Here is a 20607-nt window from a genome sequence, read left to right on the forward strand (position 1 = left end):
TAAAGATATTATGTAGATTTAATCACAATATTTTTAGAAAAAATAACGAGAGAAATCAAGAAATATTAAACAAACAGAAGAAGCAGCTTATTATGACAAAAATTTCTATATAAAAAAATCATTTAATCAGTTAATAAAACAATTATTATACATTATGCGTTTACTTTGGAATTATATATTTAAAAGTAATGAAAAGTTATTAGAAATGGTTATTAAAAAAACAAAATATATTTATATAATATCCATTTTCCACAGTAATTTAAAAAAATCAGTACAATTGTACTGGTTTTCGCAAAATTATTAAAAATAATTTATTTTTTATATCTCTGTTCTAAAAGAAGAAAAACAAATATTTATAGAAACATGACATAAATGTGTTATATCGTTTAAATATATAAATATTAATATATAACAGTTTATATAATACATTTTAACTAAATTCTCGTTCAAAAAGAGTTTATAATATAAACTCTTACCACACACGTACTTAACTAATTAACGTAACGTTCCAATGATTTTTTTGGAATGTTTTCTATATGCTCCAGTTAATTTTAAGAGATTTCATTATAAAATATATGAACTATAACTTGTTTTTCATGATATAAATTAAATCTCGGAATCCTCAAATAAAAGGTAGGTATGAATTTTAGAACAATAAAAAAATTTGCAGTGACGTGAGTTTTCCGACTGGGCGAGAATACAAAAACATTCCGGCTGCCCTATTCTCGAGTTAAAAAAAATAAAGAAAGGAATTATACGGTTCATGTATTATATTACTCTTCATTCAATTAATACACGCGTACTTGGAATAATTTAGAGAAATTGCTCTTTTTCCAATATAATTAACAAACATCTTCATTCGCCAAAAAATATTTAATTTTAAAATGTTAAAATATTAACATTTTTATATGTTCTATTTTTATATTTTATTATGTTTTATATTTTCAAACCACTAAATATTTAAAATGGAACTGCAATAGTTTTAAATATTTTAGTGTTTTCAATCTAGACGCCGTTTAAAACATTTTTAAATCTTAAAAAAACGAAAATAACGGAAAGAATGGAGATAGAAATAATTTTAAAATGTTAAAATTAAAAACTTCTTTTATGAATATTATAGATTTTTTAAATTTAATTTTCGATAAAAGTGCTTACAGAAAAATGTAATTATGATATTCTTCTTTAAGTCCATTTACAGAATTGTTTAAAAAACGAATTCTCAGAGAATTTTTAGAGAAATGTAGGTACAAGATTAACGTGTAATTCCTTTCTCTAGGTCAGCGCTTGGTCAGACCCATTTTTTCCAACCAAATTACTAAAAGTAGCGTACACTTTTTTGCACGTCATGTTCTCGTCGAGCGTCTATTGTCTGGTATGCGTCGTTGGACGCATGTGAATACACGGCGGTCTGTCTCTCTTGTCGCGTACAAGTACCTATCCGTGCACAATCCGCGCGCGCGTCCAACAAGTCCCCGTTCAAAGGGGACGTAACGGTACGTATCGTGCGCGCCTGAAACACGTCGCGGCAATCTCGTTACCCGGCTAAAGACGTTCTTCACCCCCCACGGCAACATTCGAAGACGCCCAGGCCGAAAGCAATTTCGCTTAAACCTCTCTCATACTTCAATGCGCTGTTCTTTCTCCTTTTCTTCGCTTCTCCGAAACCTCCCCCGTTATCCCGTGTGCCGAAATTACGACCGCTACTCGCTAAGGGCCAATGCATCGCGGACGCTGGGATAAGAAAATTCAATTGCGTCGCATGTCAGTGGTGTTAAAAGGATGCGATGTTGAAAAAAGTGGGATCTGCTGTTCTTCTTCTTCTCATTCGCTCCTCCCTCACTCCCTCTAAAAAAATTGCCAAAAAATTCCTGCGAGTTGCTGCACGTGAATATTGCGTATCAAAAGTTTCAGTTTCGTGTAGTGCACCGATAAAGTTAACGTTTTCCGATAATCGAGTGTTTGTACATATCACGTTAAAGCGATATGTCTCTTTTACATTTCATCCCCCCGTGTGAAATGTATACGATTTCCCTACGAGTTGCACTGAAATTTTTAAAACCGTCGAAACCTAGAAGCTCTTTTTTCGCGCGTTGTTTTTCCACTGATATTTTAAAGTTCTCTTTTTATGTAAATTGCTATTAAGCGCAATTGCAAACTTCATAAATTAGATAAGCGTTTATAGCTTATAATAACGCAAGCTAGGGCAAAGTTGGGCATACTAATAATCAAATTAGTAATCCCTTAATTCTCTTTTAACGAAGACAAATTTTCGCCTGTGTAGACGCCTTCGGAGTCTTTTTGCTCTTATAATCGAGATCGAACGGGATTAAAAAGCGATTAAGCGATAATGAACAGTTTAACATCAATGTACTCTTAATGATTCTGTAATACGACCGAGCCTTGACATCAATGGGGGCGTGACATGCTCGTGTTAAACATTTACTTGTAAAGACACCCAAAACCCCATTCATCGATCAAAATCGTTTCAGGCTCAATTTGCAAAATACAATCTGAATTTGACAGCGACAAAATTTAGACACAATACTTTGCAATATTCTACGATAATAATCTATTAATAAAATTTGTTGTTTTTTTATCATTTAGAATTTTAGAAGGTGATTAAAAAACTCGAACTTTTTCGTCATTTTTACGCAGAAAGAACGACTTTGCTGAAATTTATAATCAAAACATAGCTAGATACGAAATAATTTTATTGGACCATTAAAATAATTAGAACGCTCAAGCAGTACTGTAAAAAATTTCGATGATAGCGACCAGCATTTTGTTCAATTAGTTTAATGGTTTAATAAATTACTTTCATATTCGTATTTTTAGTTAAATTTGTAGATGTATCAGTAAAACTGTTTTCTCCGTGTATCTATTGAGAAAGACAATCGAGTTAGTCCTATTGTTCCACTCGCATTTCGATAAACTTCGTTTATAACAAGAAAAATTACAAAAAGTTGCAATAAAAATTTGTAAAACTGTCACATTGTAGCATCGGAGAGAAATCGTTAAAGAAAAACTTTTATCGGCCAATGCCGGCAAAAACGAATCAAGCAAAAAGCGAGAAGATTATCCGGCGAAACGTTAACATACGTAATATTTCCACGCTATCGTATACGGTATATAATTTCCTTAAGCGCTTTAATACTAGCCAGCGTCTATGACATTACGTGCACGCTAATAAGATGATCCTGAGCATACATTTATATATCCGCATGGGTAAGGTAATTAACGCGATAGCAATGTCGAAATGCCGACGGTTACTGCACGGCGCATTTAATTCTCGCGCTAAACCGGGTCGGAACTGAGCTTTATCCACTTTGCCGAGATGGTGAAATTACACTGGACTACGTGCGGAAAGAAAAGGTGCATATTACTTGCGCATGGACGAAACATAATCATCTTTCTCGAGCTCTTAAATAAATATTGCATGCATCTCTCGAATACTGTTGGACAACAATAAATTCTATCTCTTGATGCAGCTGCACGGATAGTTATTCCTCTGATGAAAATTATACGAAAATATTTTGAAATTCTGTTCACTTGTATGCTGTTGAGCTATTTGTGATTAATATTCGAATATTATATCATAGATAATTAAAACAAATAAATAAAAGAAAAATTATGAGATATATTGCAGAAAAGAGTACAAGAAAATCTTTGTATCATTTAATTAAATTATACGTAACAAAGTATTTCGATATAAAGTTATATTTATAATTATATAATTTATTCCGATCAACTTCTTGCTTCGTCGTGTTGTTAATCAAGAAGTTAGTTGTTCGCTTCGTTGCTGTTTTTTTTTAAACGTAATCTCACCTTTGGGAATGTGCGAACAATCGACGAGCGAAATTTCACGGGATTTTAATTACGGGCGAAGAAATCGATTTCTAATTCCCGGTTCGGTGGTGCAATACGGGACAATTCCCGCAGGTTTGCGAAATGGGAGAGGAAAAAAAAGAGAAGAGAATTAAACGGCCGATTCCACCCTTAAGTGGAATGTTTTGAAATTTCGACGATGAGACCAGGGGAAAAATGTAGCTTGGCAAAAAGAGGAAAAAACATCACACACGACTTGCACGGATTCGTGTGTGCATGTGTATTTTTGTTGCGCGCCCTTTTTTTTGTCACGGCAGAAAAAGGTGCAGTAACGCACTGGCAGTGGTGTCATTTTTTTTTTCAGCAAACTGGCGGTGGTTTTCCGACCGCGTCCCATGTGAAATATTTCCAAATGAAAAGAGCGCAATTAAAAAATGACACGTGTGCGGGCCGGCGATATTTGATTGTATTACAAACGCGTGACATCGCGAAATTATCGCGCGCTGCTGTTGTGGGAATATAGGGCGCAAAATTTCGTAGCCGCAATTGTGAAACTCACCCTCGGGCTCCCTCGTCGGATGCACGGCTTCCACGGGATCGTTTAATCTTAGGACAGGATATGCCTCACCATGGATGATCAGCGACGCTTTAATAGTCACCTGTGACACAACAAATACAACTCTCATTCTCGGCTCTGGAGACCTTTTTCATTTCTCATTCGTATTAATTATACAATGTAAGGTGACGGTCTCAATTATGGATCAAGTAACCAAGGTTAAATTTTCAAAATTAAATATCTCAGCATAGACATACATTACACGCATTAATATAATAAAATTCCAATTTTTTTACATTCTTTAATTTATTTGTAATTATTATTATATCAAATTACTTTCTCAATCATTGCTGTATTAAATACACATTTAATAATATATATTAAAAACATACATTTAATTATACCGATCCATAATTGAAACTCAAACCTTTTAAAACATTTTTCAAAAATTTACAATCTCTCTCAATTTATTAAATATATAATAATATTTCTTTGAAATTATTATATTTATTGTTTACTAAGTGTTAACAATTATATATTAACATTAACAAGTTTCAAATTAATAAAAATAATTAACAAGTTTCAAATAAATAAAAATAATTTTAATCTTAAATTGTAACGAAAAAATTATTTGATACCAATATTGCATCTATATTACGATCAATTATATAATATCTTTTTACTTATTAAAATTCATTTATTTATTTCTGTTAAAAAAATCATGCCACAAAAAGAAGATAAGCGAAATTCCAGACTGAGCTATGCAAATAACCGCAAATTGTTTTAGTCCTTCTTTAATAAATATTTACAAGTTTATAAATTTATATTCTTTTTGTACTTTTTTGTGCTAATAAAAACAATGCGTTTCTTTTGCAGAGTAATATTTAATTCACTTTTATTTCGACCACTCTTCCTCTTATTAGAAAATAACAGATATTTAATTTCAGTAATTTCCCAATTGTCACCCCTGCAGGACGAACAATGATTTCCTGATTGTAGGAAATTTCCATGATTCGGGGGGTTTCGACAATACGTAAACTAATCAGCAAATTAGCGATACGACTCTCCGTTGCTATGAGAGGCGCGAGATAGGACATCGAGTTATGCGACAGCCGTACGACAGTAATGGCGCTCGCAGCTGACGACGTTAATAGAAGGATTTCGGGGGCGAGCCTCCTCCTCCCTCCGTCCATCGGACTAATTAACCTCGTTATATCGCCGGTCCGACCGACAGGACGCTACTCCTGTTCCCGATGTAACGATCGTCGTACCTCTGTACGAACCGACCCGACGTGAGACACCTCCCCGTCGAGAGAGTTTAATTAATCTAATGACGGTCTCCGTAACATCCTTGAGTGACCGATGTAACCCGATGTGACGTAGATACACGAGAATGTACCGCGAGTGTCTCTAGCCAGCATGCGGTTGATTTTTTTATTGACCAAAGTAGATAGGGTCATCGTTCATAAAATTAAATGACAAAAAATTCTGATTAACATTTTCACTTCGTAGAGAAAAATCACCATAGGTTTTTCCTAAAATAATACCCATTTATTTTTCAAAAAGTAGAGTATAATTAAAAAAAAAAGATTTCTGAGAAATACCTTCTAATTGTATTAATTTGTATTTCTTTTCAAAGTTTTATTTTCAGTTTTTGTTTAGAAAATGTAATTAAAAAATAAAGTGATATGCGAGTATCGCTGCTGGTGGCCTTTCTCTATTTTCGTTCAACGGAAATCGTTTATTAGGTCACTCGAGAGATCCGCCATTCAAAAATAATGCGGCAGGTCATCAATACATTCATGTCACTAAGCTTCAAATTTGGAAGTATACATTTTCATACAGGGATTAGTATTGCAAACGTTCTCGTTGAGCTCTAAATACATACAAAAATCGTGGCATCGAAATGCGAATCGGATTTCGCTAAAAGTCCAGCCCGGTGAGACCAGATGTTACACAGATCGATGGTAACTTCAGTTTTAGCAACTGTGTCGCGCATTTGTTACTGTTCCATCATTGGATGTCACAGCTGGCGATCGATGGATTCGATCGAAATACGAAAGAGGCCGCAGCTTTTCGGACGAGCACGGCGATCCCGCCGCGCCGCGTTACAAATCGAATTTAGTATTCGAAGTAACGTTGCGGGCGTTTCGAAATTCCGCGAAAAACCGCGATTTTATTTCCGCCGAGAGAAATTTATATTTCGAACTATCCGATCTATCATTTCCCCCTTTTTTTTTATCAAAATGATTAAGCACCTAATATATCATCACAAGTTACTGGTAAACTATCAACATACATAGGACCATCTTTTTGCGTCATCGGTGACTGACGTAAAAAATGAATCTATATTTGCAAGTTAAAAAAAAAGGTACGATAAAATTATGTTGTATAAGGTTTAATTCTCAAGAAAAAAAAAACCATCAAACGAGAGGTGGAAGCCCACGCGGGTTCAAAGTAACGAAGCCCCGTGGGTGCATCGCTCCGATGGGAAACATTAACCGGAAGTAACTCTCCGCCTTCATCAGATGCCTCGTCATACCGTTCATTACTTATCGATCCGATGAAATTGAATTCAGCGGGAGAGGGAGATGGAAAAAAAAAGGGATCGAGACGGAGTATCAGGAGGGGAAAAAATGAGGGACAGGCGGCAAGAAGCGGGGCAGGGCGAAAGGTTTCGAACCGTGTGCCAAGAGCAAAGGGTGAAAGATACAGCGCGGGACGGAGGGAGGGAAGAAAGAGAGTTGGTCGAAATAACGGAGACGAGAGTCGAGAAATAAGTTTCGCGCTCTCTCGTGGAATTTATCGTGTTAATGCTGCGAGCGAGCGAGCGAGCGAAGCTTCAACATTCTCGACGCCGGGATTCCAATTAGTCACTTTAGCCATTTCGCGAGATCGAATTCTACCGATTCTCATCCCGTTCGTCTCCTCATTCTCCCCCCTCCCCTCGCATCCTCCCCTTATTACGCGAGACATCGCGCCGATCTCGGGGATTGCGCCGGCGATGCTGGAAGTACCTCGATCGCCACTGAGCACCCGATTACGCCGAGCATCACGGGTATTAAACGCTTACTAATTCGATATCTTCGATAATGCGGTATAATAGAATCTTCATCATTTCCATTATCCGAATGTTCTGTCGTTCGAGCGGAATATTTGGGTGATACGGAGGACATCGCTTTTACGTGACAAAATACGCGGAGATACTTCGCATTTGTTTCCTAAAGACACCATGAGATGCGCTTCCCGGCTTTGCTACACGTTAGATGAAGAGGCTTCAAAAGATAACATAAAATTAACATAACTAACGCGGTTAGAACTGCGCTAACAGACTCATACAATTTAACAGACGTGAGAGATCTATGGAGGTGTAAACGGGGGAGTCAGGCGCGGATCGTCCTTCCTTTGAAATAAATAAAGTTAAGTGTCGAGGAGATGCAATTGCTCTCTCGGAACGACAAATCGAAATCGAAACGGCAAGACGATTTAGGTAATTTCATCGAATCCGTTCTCTCCTCCTCGTGTTAGCGACGTGTTAGAAAGGCGAGCCAGAGACCGTGTCGTCACTGCACCCGTACTCGTTGTATTGACTCGTACTGTGGGGAATGGAATTCCAGGGGATGAAATTCTCTCTTCCGTTCGTGCGGACGAGTGCAATAGTTAGACCTGCACACGCGCGCGCGCGCGCGCGCGCGCACCTCGACGTAAAATAATAACGAAAAAGAGCGCATTTTGCACGTGTTCACAATTCCTTTCTTTTCTGTCTTTTCTTCTTCTTTTTTTCTTTGCCAAACGACGCCTTTTCGCTTCTATGTTTTCATGCAATAACGAGGGTGTTGCTGTGTTTCACGCTTGTGTCTTTCTCTCTCTTTCTCTCTCTCTCTCTCTCTCTCTCTCTCTCTCTCTCTCTCTCTCTCTTTCTGCTTTTTACTTTCTCGACAATGCTCCTTCTCCATGTCCATCGTCGACTTCTTTAACTTTGCCTTATGGAGAACGTTCACCGCCGTCTCGTGTTTCGCTCCGCGAAACGAGCTCACCGTCGTCAGCGAAAAAAAATCCATCTTCAGCGTGACGCAAAAGAAACCGACGACACGGAGTAATTCTTCATCGCAGAATAGAGAACCATGGAGTGCAACATGGAGTATAACATCAACGAGATGGAAAAGAAGACATAATATGGATGAAATTGCGGGTCGCGCAACGATATTGAATGTTTCACATTTCAAACATATCCTTTTCCAGACCATTTCCAAATTTATATTTCGCATTCAAGCCACATCACGCTTTTCGAAATATTCTATAATTCGCATCCGACATGCGAAACGTGTTTTTACGGTACTTTTTCGACCGTGTGTTGTCTATAAATAACATCGGCTCGCAACAATCAAAGTGAAAAATCGCATATGCAAAGTGTTTCATAACATATGCAAAGTGTTTCATAACATATCGACATAATTGCAAAAATAAATTCAGGACATAAAAATAACAAAAGTTTATACGCTGAAAAAAAAGTTTAATAATAATTGGTAATAATAACCAAGTGTAGATGATAGTTATTAGCTTTGGTAAAATAATTTCAACTAAATGTTAATATAATCAAATATTTAGCAAACTGTTTGATAAATGTTTAGTCACCGATTGGTTACTATGTTTGATTACTATTAATATAATTACTAACAATAAGTATTACTGAAATATTATTAAATATTTAGTTATATTAACCAAACATTTAGTAGAAATTAGTTCACTTAATAATTATTATTGTTACCAAACTTTTTTTTTTCAATGTTATAAAACAATTTTTATCTCAGTTATAGAGATAGGAATAATTTTATTAATATTGTAACAAAAGTAAAAAATATTACATATTTAAAACTTTTATTAATTAATTTCGTTATTTTATATTTCTATAAAATTTTATTAAATTTATTAATTAACAAATTAATAATAGCGTTCTTTACAAAAAGCAGTATTATATTTACAAGTAAAATATTTTGAATATTTTGAAATAATATAATTGAGAGATTAATATTTACCTAATAAAATTATAAAATAATAAAATTTAATAGTATAGATAATAGTAAATAGTAAATAGTCAACTAATTAATGTTATAAATGTCTAGTATTTTGCACTTATTACAATATTAATAAAAATATTTATATCTCGATAAGTAAAGTGTTAAAAGTAAAGTCAAATTAATCTACAGTTGGGTATTATGAACTTTCTGTATTACTTATATTCATTTCTGAAGTTACATTCACGTATTGTGAAACTGCGTATAAATTCTTTTACTAACCATGTGGTAAACGCGGTTTAGGACGAATTATCGGCGGACATTAATTTCCTTTTAACGAGAGACGATACATGTACATCGTGCATCATTCGATTACGCGAAGTGTCCCGCAGTTTGGGATTTGCGATATTGGATGAAATTGCGGTATGCGTTTGTGTGGACGTAAACTACTGTTTGTTGACGGATGTATTTAATGCGTGGTCTGAAAGGGTTACGAGAGCAGAGTGGAGGGAAGAGAAGAGAAGGGGAGGGGAGGGTGAGAAGAGAGAGAGAGGAGAGGAGTGCCGCACGCACATTGTGCTGCGTGCATACCGCGTTCATCGTTTCATTCGGGCTCGTTAACCATCGTTAGCGCTCCGTTCCCTTGACGACCAAACCGGCACGCGGCATGCCGCAAAAACCGCGAAACGCGCGCGACAAAACTGTCCCGGATGAAAAGCCGCAGTCTTACCAGCAGCCACGGCGGTCGAGGTCTTTCGTCTAACGCTCGTAACGGTAATTGCGCTTAACGCTTGTGCAGGGCCGAGAACGTCGTGTGATTCATGCCGTCCATCGTCCTTCACCCACTATTCCCTTCGCAGGTAGAAGACAGAAAAAATTTATGCGTATCGACGATGAGAAGGATTTTAAAGAGAAAGAATTTATTAACTATATTAATATTTCCTAAGATTATAATTAATGCAATTGTAATAATTACTTTCTAAATTTCTTGGAGTAAAATTTCGAAATATGGAGTGATTATCGAATCACTTGAGGAAGTGACTGTTCATTCATATGGAATGAATATTAATTACGACACAGCGTGAAAGAATTCATTCTACTACACAAAGTGTTGTAATTAAAAAGTAAATGTGATATGCTCCACGTCACAATTGGAAATAATGTATGCGCTAAGAAAAAAAAAATCTCTGGAAGGAAGTTGCACTAATCATTTCACTGTCATGTCGACTTGGTGTCGAGTCCATATTATGTAGAAAAATGTCGACAATGCTCCCAAGAGATTCTAAACACATATACATTAAATTTATTTATTACTGAATTATTTACTTATTACTGAGTTTATGAATTTGTAATGTGGCTTACTAAACGACGAGTTTACATTTTAAGAAAAGATGACAAATTCATATAATCAAGTGAATAATTTAATCGAGTAAAATAAACTCTTCATTCTTCTTAAAAGTGAAATGTCACTCCGACAGTATTTTCGCTATCGACTAGAGTGAGATTCCACTACAAAAAATTTACAGAGTATATGATCAGACACGGAAAAAATTGCTATTATTACAACAATCCCCTATGTTTGAAAAAAAAAGTACATTCATGTTGCATTAAATACAACTATTAAGATATGCCCATTTTTGCGGTTCTCATGATGGTAGTTCTCACAAGTAATATTCTGTTAGAATATATCCTATATGTGTGGTTGTCTCAATCGAAAGATTATTGCCATCTCTATAATATAATCTGCAGCATATCTGTAAGATATAGTTGCACGGCATTGAGAATTTAGTTTCAATGCAATAATAAAATAAATAGTAGTATTATCATCACTCACAAGAAATTTTAATTTTCATAAGGTATATTGTGATCCTTCTTGTGTATGTTATTTCAGAGTGCATATTAAAATTATGTAAAAGAATTCCATGAGAATCCCCGGTTCTTCTAGAAATTTTATTCAAAATTTCAAATAAAATTAGAGAATTTTTAAATGCAGCTTTAAAATAAATTTATTTTATCATATCATTCAATGTTTCTTAATCATAAAGAAGTCACTTAAATTTAAAATATTACTAATTTTAGAAAAAATTAAAAAGAAATAATACAAACTAAATAACATGTAATATAATTTATCCGTAATAATGTAGTTCACTAAAAGTACAGAATGTGAAACGTGATTAAACACACAATGACAATTTGGAACAATGTAGTCTCTTATTGTCACTAATTTTCATAAAAATTCACGAATTATTAAAAAATGTACATGAATGAATACGAATGTAAATGCCATATTTATTGTTAATTAATTGTCGACGTTTTATATTATGAAAAAAACTTACAGAAAACAATTGAAAATAATTTTATCAGAGAGAGCGAGAGAGAGAATAAAAATTTTAAAGTAAAATTTCAAAAATTTCCTTGAGTTTTAATAAAATTCCATGAAAATGCATGATTTTTAAAGATAAAAAAACCAAATTTTCTATAGATAGCATCCATCTAACAGTTACACTTGCTAAGATCAAAGCAATCATATTGATCACTTCCAGAGTACTATGGTTCTCACAACTCTTTTTTACAAATAATCGAAAAATATTATTTAATATATTAATAATATTATTCTCTGATGTAGAAACCTTGATTTTTTTCCGTATAACTTTCTGTAAAATAATAATTATAATTACAACTTTTCGTAGGTTACTTTATACATATTTTTAAATATTACTGTATGTATTCTAGGAAACGCACCCTGCATTTACGACTCGAGGATCAGAGTGAGGAAACTTGACGCGACGCCAGTCTGGCAGAACGACTGCTTTGACCAAGTACCTCTTCGAAACACACAGAGTGTCGACGTCGTCTCGTTTGCTACCGTGGAGACTCTCGCAATCATTGCGCCGCAAATTACCCTGCAAACATCTCGCGGGGCGTCCCTGTAATCTCGCCGGGATACGGTCGTGTGTATGCCGCGACGTCGGGGGTGAAGTACGAGAGTACCTACGAGAGAGTACACGCGCACGTAGAGCCGGGCGGGGATTTGGGAAAATACCGCGACGCTCTCTCTCCGTGGGGAAGAGAGGAATCCCCGTCGAATCCCGCCCGTCGCGATTTACTCGTTGATAGTTGGCTTGTTCGTTGGGGCTCTGTTGTTCCGCAGTTAAACGATAATGACAGAGAACTCTAATAAATTGAGCGTCCTTGACGGTTGAGATTTCGAGGGAAGACAACCCACTAACGTCGCGACTCTGTGATCCCCGACGTTAAATTAAATGCGTTTGCGGTGAAACGTCGAGTTTTAATATCTCGTTTAAGTAATGCTTTACCTTAAATTAAATGGCGAGTTACCTAAAATGTTAGGTGTTTTCTCCGTCAGTATACAACTCTACTTTAAATATGCTCGTATTTTTAATTTAAGTTCTACAATCGGTATTTTTTTCCAAAAAGTCGGTTTAGTTACAATTTGTGTCTAACAATATTTATTAGAATATGTTTAAAATCTAAAAAGTAGAGGAAAATCAATAAAATTATTATTATTTGCTTCTGGCAAATGTTTCTGAAACAAAAGCTAAAAATAAAATTTTAAAAACATAAATACAAATTAGAAAGTGTCTTCAATCAAATAGTATTATAGTTATTTTAATGTTTTTTCATATTTTGTAATAATTGATGTTTTTGCATCAAAAAATAAACGTCTGAGAAATTAGATTCCAAAATTGACTGCAAGCTATATTTTCCTTTTCTTTTTTTTAAACATGAGTCATTTGTATAAAATATTTGTACAACAAGTTGATGAGAAAAGATGAATAAATAGATAGATAGATAGAGAGAGAGAGAGACAGACAGAGAGAAAGAGAGATTCCTAGAAGTCTTTCACTTTTCAATGCAAAACAATTTTTGTTGATTATGCAATTACCTAGAATACCTAGATGCAGTTTCGCATGACACAATAGCATAAGGAAATTGTATAATCAGCAAAAAATATTTTACGTCACGCGATACATAAAGATTGTACCGAGAGAAAAAAATAGTTGTAATCATAAGATCACTATAAATTAGTCATTTTTGGACTCAACCATATTTTTATGGTTATTTAACAATATACATTATAGTTTGTTTAAACTATAATATATTAAAGTTCTGACAATCATTATTGGTCTATGGAACTTATGATATGGTTGCCACAACAAAAATGGAGATTTTAATATAGTAAATTGCACTATAAATAATCACTAAAGCATATAGTTATAGCTTTTATAGTAATAATTACTATAAAAATAATATGCCTGATTATAATTATTTTGCTATGCAATTATAGTTGCAAGTATAACACATTTTTTTTCAATGTAATCGTTTTAGTAAATTTTATATAAAACAATCATGAGTGTATAAATTATGGATTTTAATTTCTTTAATTATCTAAGCAGATCATACTTTTTTATTTTAGTGCAATGTTTAGTTTCCGAGAAAGAGGTTGCTGATTTATACCTATGCCAGTATTGGCGACCTTCCTCTACGAACAAAAATACCTTTCTTTATTCCTCTCTGAGGAATTTTTTGCAAATAAGAACAAACGCATGAAGTTCCTGCTTCAATCTCCTCGTTGGAACAGCCCAATATAACAATTAGTGTTTGTATTATTAAGTTTTATGGGAAACCCCACAGATGTAATTTACAATTATAATCGTGCACTGCTTCCAAGTGTTTAGAGAACTGTACGTAGAATTGCGTTACATACGGGGACCATCATCACAATACAGCACCCCCGTCGGGTTTACACCTCGGGTGGTTCATTATGCTCTCACGTCCGACGAAAATCGGATTGGCAAGCGTCAACGGGTGTCGGAGAGTGCGACGTCCTTTCGTCCTTTGTCTAATATTTGCCAGGCGACGCGCGGGACATTCGCGGTCGGTAGGTCCCGGAAACGATCTGGCGTCGATCCAACCGGATCCCGCGCACGTAGCAAACCTTCCTCAGGGTGTGTGTATATAGTTCGAACGTCGTCGTCATTATCGTTTCAAACCACCGACGACAATGACGACGACGACGACGACAACGACGGAGGTCGGATACCCGGAAATTCGCTGCTGTCGTGATCCATGCTCGGCGACGAGAAGGGGGGAAAGGGGTGGAGGGGAAGAGAGAGAGAGAGAGAGAGAGAGAGAGAGAGAGAGAGAGAGAGAGAGAGAGAGAGAGAGAGAGAGAGAGAGAGAGAGAGAAAGAGACGGGAATTTCTTCGGACTCGTCGAAATTCACCACGATATTCCGTCGAATCACGAACTTTCCGAGGGTTTCCGGGATTCTACAATCTGCCTGGAATTGATGCCTCCCGACTATTGGGGTCGTTGCATACGAAATGTTCGGAGCCCGAAAGTTTCAGTTTTATGGAACGCTCGCTTATAAAGTAGACGTCTTCCGATAATCAAATATCACGTGTCACGTCAAAGCGACGCGATTCTTTTAGGAAAGTACGCGCTGCAACTTCCACGAGATATTTTTGAGGCACTTTATATGGGAATGCGTAAAAAAAAAAGAAAGTACAAAAATATCGTTCCAGGATCTTGTAAATATATGTAGGAGAAATTTGTATCAATTTACTTTGTTAGAATTAATATAACACATAATGTAATACATAAAATATACTTTCAATTACTGATTTTATTCAAGTTAAAATTCTAAAATTTAAGTGAAATAAAAATTATATAAAAATAGCTTCTTGTTTTGTAAAAAAAAAAAAATGGTAAAAGAGATCGCTAAATTTTTTAAAATCTATTTTAATTTTTATTATTAATTTTGGTATAAAACTAATGTAACGCTCCAGTGAATTAACTATTGAAAAATATTGTATTTTCTCGTGCGTGTGAGAGTTATATGATTTTTAACGAGATTTACGGAAAACCTAAATGCAACAAACTTCGATAACAACTTTCTGCGATAAAAATCACATTTGTCCCAAAATATTCTGTAAGAGATATTTCGAAAAATAAATTTCAGCTAAAATTGAGCAAACATATATACTGTGGTGTTCATTGGCACCAATCGAACAGTGTGTAAGGTGAATCACTAGATAGACAACGGGACGGCAGACCTCGAACACTCCCTATATGGAACGATCTTGTCGATGGAATCATAATAGGAGACTTGCAATCCGGTCTCGCATGGTCGAGCGCAGAGCAAACAAGCGAGCGGCAATGGATGGATATTGGGACCGCGCGCAGGTTAACGATCGGGCGTTACATCACACGCATTGGCTCGAGCACTGGCTCGCGTGATTTCGAGTTTAAGGTCAAAGACTTTATTTGCTCCTCTCTCGGCGGGCATAATGAGCGCTATAGACCGTGGCCGAGTGCGCGGCCACACCGCGTTTAACAGCGTAAATCACGAGAGCGTTACCTGAAACGTGATTCGCCGCAATCCCCGATCTTATTCCCCGCTACTACAATTCCGAGTTTTCCGCCCCCTTTCCCTCCCACCCACATGAAACGCGCGATAGACGATCCTCCACCGCACCGAACAGAATCCAATTATCTCGCTTTTTGCCCATCGAATCACGGCCGTAAGCCGCCGCAGGGGCGAGGCGAATGGTGCCAATTTTCGTGCTGCAAAAACATCTCGCTCGTCTCGTACGTCGCGAAATCACTAGGCAACGAGGAACGGATAAATCTCCAACTTTCGCGAGACGCTAATCTGAACTGTTAATTAAATGGCAAATGGAATTAGAGAGTTGCGTTTCCCGATGTATTCGTTACTAAAGCTGGATTCGTTACAGCATTTGCGTCCAATAAATTTACTGTTCGCGTAACAGTTTCTTTCTGATTCCAAAATATTATTCCAATTGTAAAAGTACTTTTTCATGCTTTCACTTTCAGTTTAATAAAAAAAAAAAAATAACATCAGAGCGATACTAGTAATTTTTTGTAGTTTTTTAATGCTGAAAATTTGTTTTCCAAATTGCTTCTTCACGTCAGAAATTTCTAATTAAAGTTACAAAAAAAAGTTATTTATTTTCACGTGCTCTGATATATTTTAATTACAATATGTAATGTGCTAGAAAAATTATATTGCAGTCAAAATTAAGTATGTTTTAGAACTTTTAATCTTCAAAAGAAATTTTTGTTGTTGGCTATATATAATTAACAAAATATTCATAATTAGATATAGAATCTATTGCAAGAAACTACAATTATTAATAATTTATCAAATAGCTTGTAATTATATTTCTTTAAAGTTAAAGAGTTTTCTAGGTTGTTAAATACAAATCCGATATCAAAATTGACGAATGAGTTTACACGGTAAATATTAATGTTAAAAAATCTAAATTTTTACAAAAATTTATGTATAGAAGTCTTTCATGACTTTGAATGTGAATCTAATGTTAAAAATTGAATTCAAAATGGTGAAATTAGTGTAGTTAAAGCAAACTGAATCATGTTCAAAATTTAATAAAAATATATAAGAATTTTTCATAGAGAAAGCGTTTCTTTAGATTTAGTATTTCTATTTCTATTCGGTATTTTTGTCTATAAATAGTCCTTCTTTTTATAACTTTAATTTAAAATATCTCAAAATCGTGACGTAAAGGAGCAACTTAGAAACCGGATTCACGTATACAACATATATGTAAAAAATAATTGGCTTCATTCCGGTGTTAAAAAGTCATTTTTTTTGTGATTAAACTATTATCTGTTAGCGTATATATTATCAAAAATCGAGATTGCAAGTATTTTCTATGTCTGTATAAGTTAAGATTTTATACACAAGTTCTCTCTATAAGTTTGACATTTTCTTTCGCGTTAGCTCGCTTTAAAATTTTACTATGTATTTACACCGCCCGCGATCGTATCGTTTCGATTCGCGACGTTTTGACTTGCTCCCATTCGTCAACCTGCTTCGTGTTCGTTGTGAGTTGTGAAACACTCCTCTCCTTCCTCCCCACCGAAATCTCGCTCCTTTCCCGTGGCCGAGACTGAAGGCGCCGCGTCGCGAATAGCTGCTTTCCGGATTATCTCGCTCGCATACTAATTCTCGAATGGCGCGATGTATGGAGCCATTATTTCAGCCCCCGGTGTGTGTAAGGTTGTGCCTCGAGTAAATATATCTTAAAACAAAGGAGCTTCGCAAACACGCGACGTGTACACGAAGCGCGAGAGTTGGCGCGAGTCTCTCTCACGCAGATTTCAGATTGTGCACTCGCACAAAATCTGTACCAACGACCGTAAACACGGGTCGCCGGTAAAGTTTCCGATGAAACTTTAATCAGGTCAAACGAATTTGCACGCAAAATATCCCACCGTCCGGAATATAAAGTACCCTCTATTTCTTTACAACTATACACTCTTACCCTAGATTACTTCTTACGTTTAATAATTCACTAAAACGCCTCGAGGCGAAACGTCACTCAGATTTATGGTTTATCCAAGTGATCTTTGACAGGTTCATAACGGGGCGTAAAAAAAAAAAAGCGTAAAAACAGTACTTTACAAGAGCTGGTGCAACAATGCAACAATAAAATCTAATCAAACTCACAATTGGTTTTTTGTTTGTCCCTGCAAACCAATTATAATCAACACGGTATAATTTAATGCTCGATTAACTGACGAAAATTTTAACTCCCGGTTTTTTTCCGGGACCCTCAGGAATAATTCAGGATTAATCCCCGTGTACGTCTCCGCGCCGAAAAATTAAAAACTCCAAGAGACATTAATTTCTCACGTTCCACGTGCCTCGATCCTCGTTTAATAGCTTAAAATCGCGCGGGAGTAAAATGTTTACTGAGAATATATTTACGAACACTCGAAAATGTGTGACTCCGGCGCCGCCTCTCTTGCCTGCCTCTCTCTCTCTCTCTCTCTCTCTCGAAGCGACGACTATTCATAGCTATGCAGCAACTAGGTATGTACATTTTTTCCCCGAGTGCCCGCACTTTGTGTATTCACGTGTGTACGCGCGTACATAAAGTAAAATACTTTTTTGCGTAGCGACGACGTGAAATTCAAAAAATTTTGCAACGCCGGGTCGAGGGCGAGATTCGCGCGCGCTAATTCGGACATTTATTTATTCTACCCGCGGGAGATGGAAGGGAAAATAAATCAGTTTTCCGCAACGACAATGCGCACGCCGAAACGACGCCGACCGCATACCTGCAGAAAAAAAAAGGATCGCAGACAAAAATTTCATCTGCCCTTTGGTAAATCTAATAATCTTCCATTTATCACGCCTAACACGTGTCACTCGCACGTCGTTTCGTCGCTTTCGTTCGACTCGCTTTCCACGGGTTGCCCCATTGATGTTTTCGTTTCATTACCGCAACGATAACGAACGGTCGGTAACACTTGCGCTGTCTTATCTGTAATCCAACGCCCACCGCGCTGCGAGAAGATCGAGAAATGTGCGCGAAGTGAACCTGTCCTGCCACCGTCGCGTTTGCATAATATTAACGTTTAAGAGACTTCCTTTCGGGACGGGAAATACGAGCCGTCTCTGTCTCCCGCCAGAAAGAAAACTCCGCGTCTAATATTGCGCGTTGATATCGTTACATTAACTTCGTGTATGGCGTTTCCTACGCGCTGGCGCGGCGACGATATCCGTGACGCTTTGGAAAACAGCTCTGACGATGAGTGTCAGGTGAAATGAATTCACGCGAATAACGGATTTTATATTTCACGCTCCGTTACGCCTCACGCGAAAATACCGGTAATTCTCACGGGAATATTAACGAACACGTTTCACACTTATTTTAATCCATCTGCAAATCCGTTCCAAGTTGTTTCTTTTTTCTTCGGAACTACGAACCGGTTTCACAATTACGACAGGAAAATTGGACAATTTCTCGTAAAATTTGGAGTTAACAAAAAAATCTTGTGGCGTTACTGACTTTTATAAAATGTTCGAAATTCTGTCTCGTTTTCCACTTTCAATCAGTCGCCGAGAGAACGTATATCCTTTCGATCATTCTGACGATATAAGTATGTAAAACATTTATTGGCCGGATTTGCACGAGTTTTCACACATCATTGCTTTTAACTCGATTGCGTGTTTTACGATTAGGATGTCGTAAACGTAGTTGTTTTCATTCGTTGAAAAAGTTTTCACGTAAGACAATTCTTGGTTATTCAAAGTTACATAAAATGCTTCACATAATTTTTCTGCTTGTTCATTTGACTAAAAATAATAATGTAAATTTGAATGTAGTTTGAGTTAAACTGTATTTTGAGTTATTAATATTTTACGTTTATACACGGAGAAAATTTTATAGTAAAAGTTACTACGTATGATAGTAGCCACAGACTATAAGAAGAAATTTCAAAGAATTTATTATAAGTAGCGTAAATATTATAGCAATTTGATAAGAACACATAATAAAAATTTCCATAATTTCTTCCTTGGTCCGCGCTTACTACGTATTGTAGTAATTTTCACTATAAAACTTTCTCCGTACAACACAAAAAATTTATGTCATGTTCTTATATTTTATTTTTATTGAATAATGGTTCGCGTAAATTATATCTTTTAAAACTTTTATTAATTCAAAATCATCAAGAGATAGTAAAGTGATTTACAAGTTATAAAAGATTGTACTTGGAAATAGTTATCTTTTTTTTGCATAAATAATTACACAAGATAATTTTTACATAAACCAGTTAAAATATTTATTAATTACTGATACTATTAAATGTTGTATAATTTTTTTAAAATTTAGACTTTATTTAAATTTGTATTATTATTTTCAAATTTATAATATACATACTTATCATATTGTACTTGAGCAACTTTATAAAGTAAACGATTACTGCGAATAATTTTTATACTGCTGCTAGTTTCAACAGATCGGTAATATAAATATTATGAGTCATAACTTTTTTTTATACAAATTAGATGTCGGTACTTTCGAATTAAAGGTACGTATAATTTTAGATTAGTAAAAAAATTGCCCTGACGTAAGTTTTATTTTTTTTACGTTGGAATACAAGAAATACCTATTCTGTAATTATTTACAATAATTAAAAAAAAAGGTAATCTGACTTACCAACACCGATGCACAGCGGAGTTGTGTGTATCACCAACTAAAAAATACAAATGTACTCAAATTAATTATTCAAGTATTCAAGTATTCAAGCAGTTGGGCTCATTCAGCAAGCAAAGCAAATTTCGTTAGCGTTCAATCAGTTAGCGTTCAGTAATTTATTAATATGATTAATTGTTGCCTTTAATTCTTCGCT

General features: G+C 35.6%; 1 protein-coding gene across 6 annotated transcripts in view; it reads right to left on the reverse strand.

Annotated features, from left to right (window-relative positions):
- Positions 1-20607, reverse strand: part of LOC105838794 (protein-tyrosine sulfotransferase) — a 114196-nt gene that overhangs the window by 77644 nt on the left and 15945 nt on the right. For 5 of the 6 annotated variants that reach the window (XM_012684603.3, XM_036294086.1, XM_036294085.1 and 2 more), the window contains 2 exons: positions 20415-20451; positions 4385-4484 (listed from right to left, as the gene is read on the reverse strand). The gene's annotated coding sequence lies outside the window, so the exon portion shown is untranslated. The remainder of the gene's footprint in view (positions 1-4384; positions 4485-20414; positions 20452-20607) is intronic. The other variant, XM_012684601.3, reaches the window with a different exon arrangement.

This window comes from Monomorium pharaonis, chromosome 11 (genome assembly GCF_013373865.1).
Source record: "Monomorium pharaonis isolate MP-MQ-018 chromosome 11, ASM1337386v2, whole genome shotgun sequence".
Taxonomy (NCBI): Eukaryota; Metazoa; Arthropoda; class Insecta; order Hymenoptera; family Formicidae; genus Monomorium; species Monomorium pharaonis.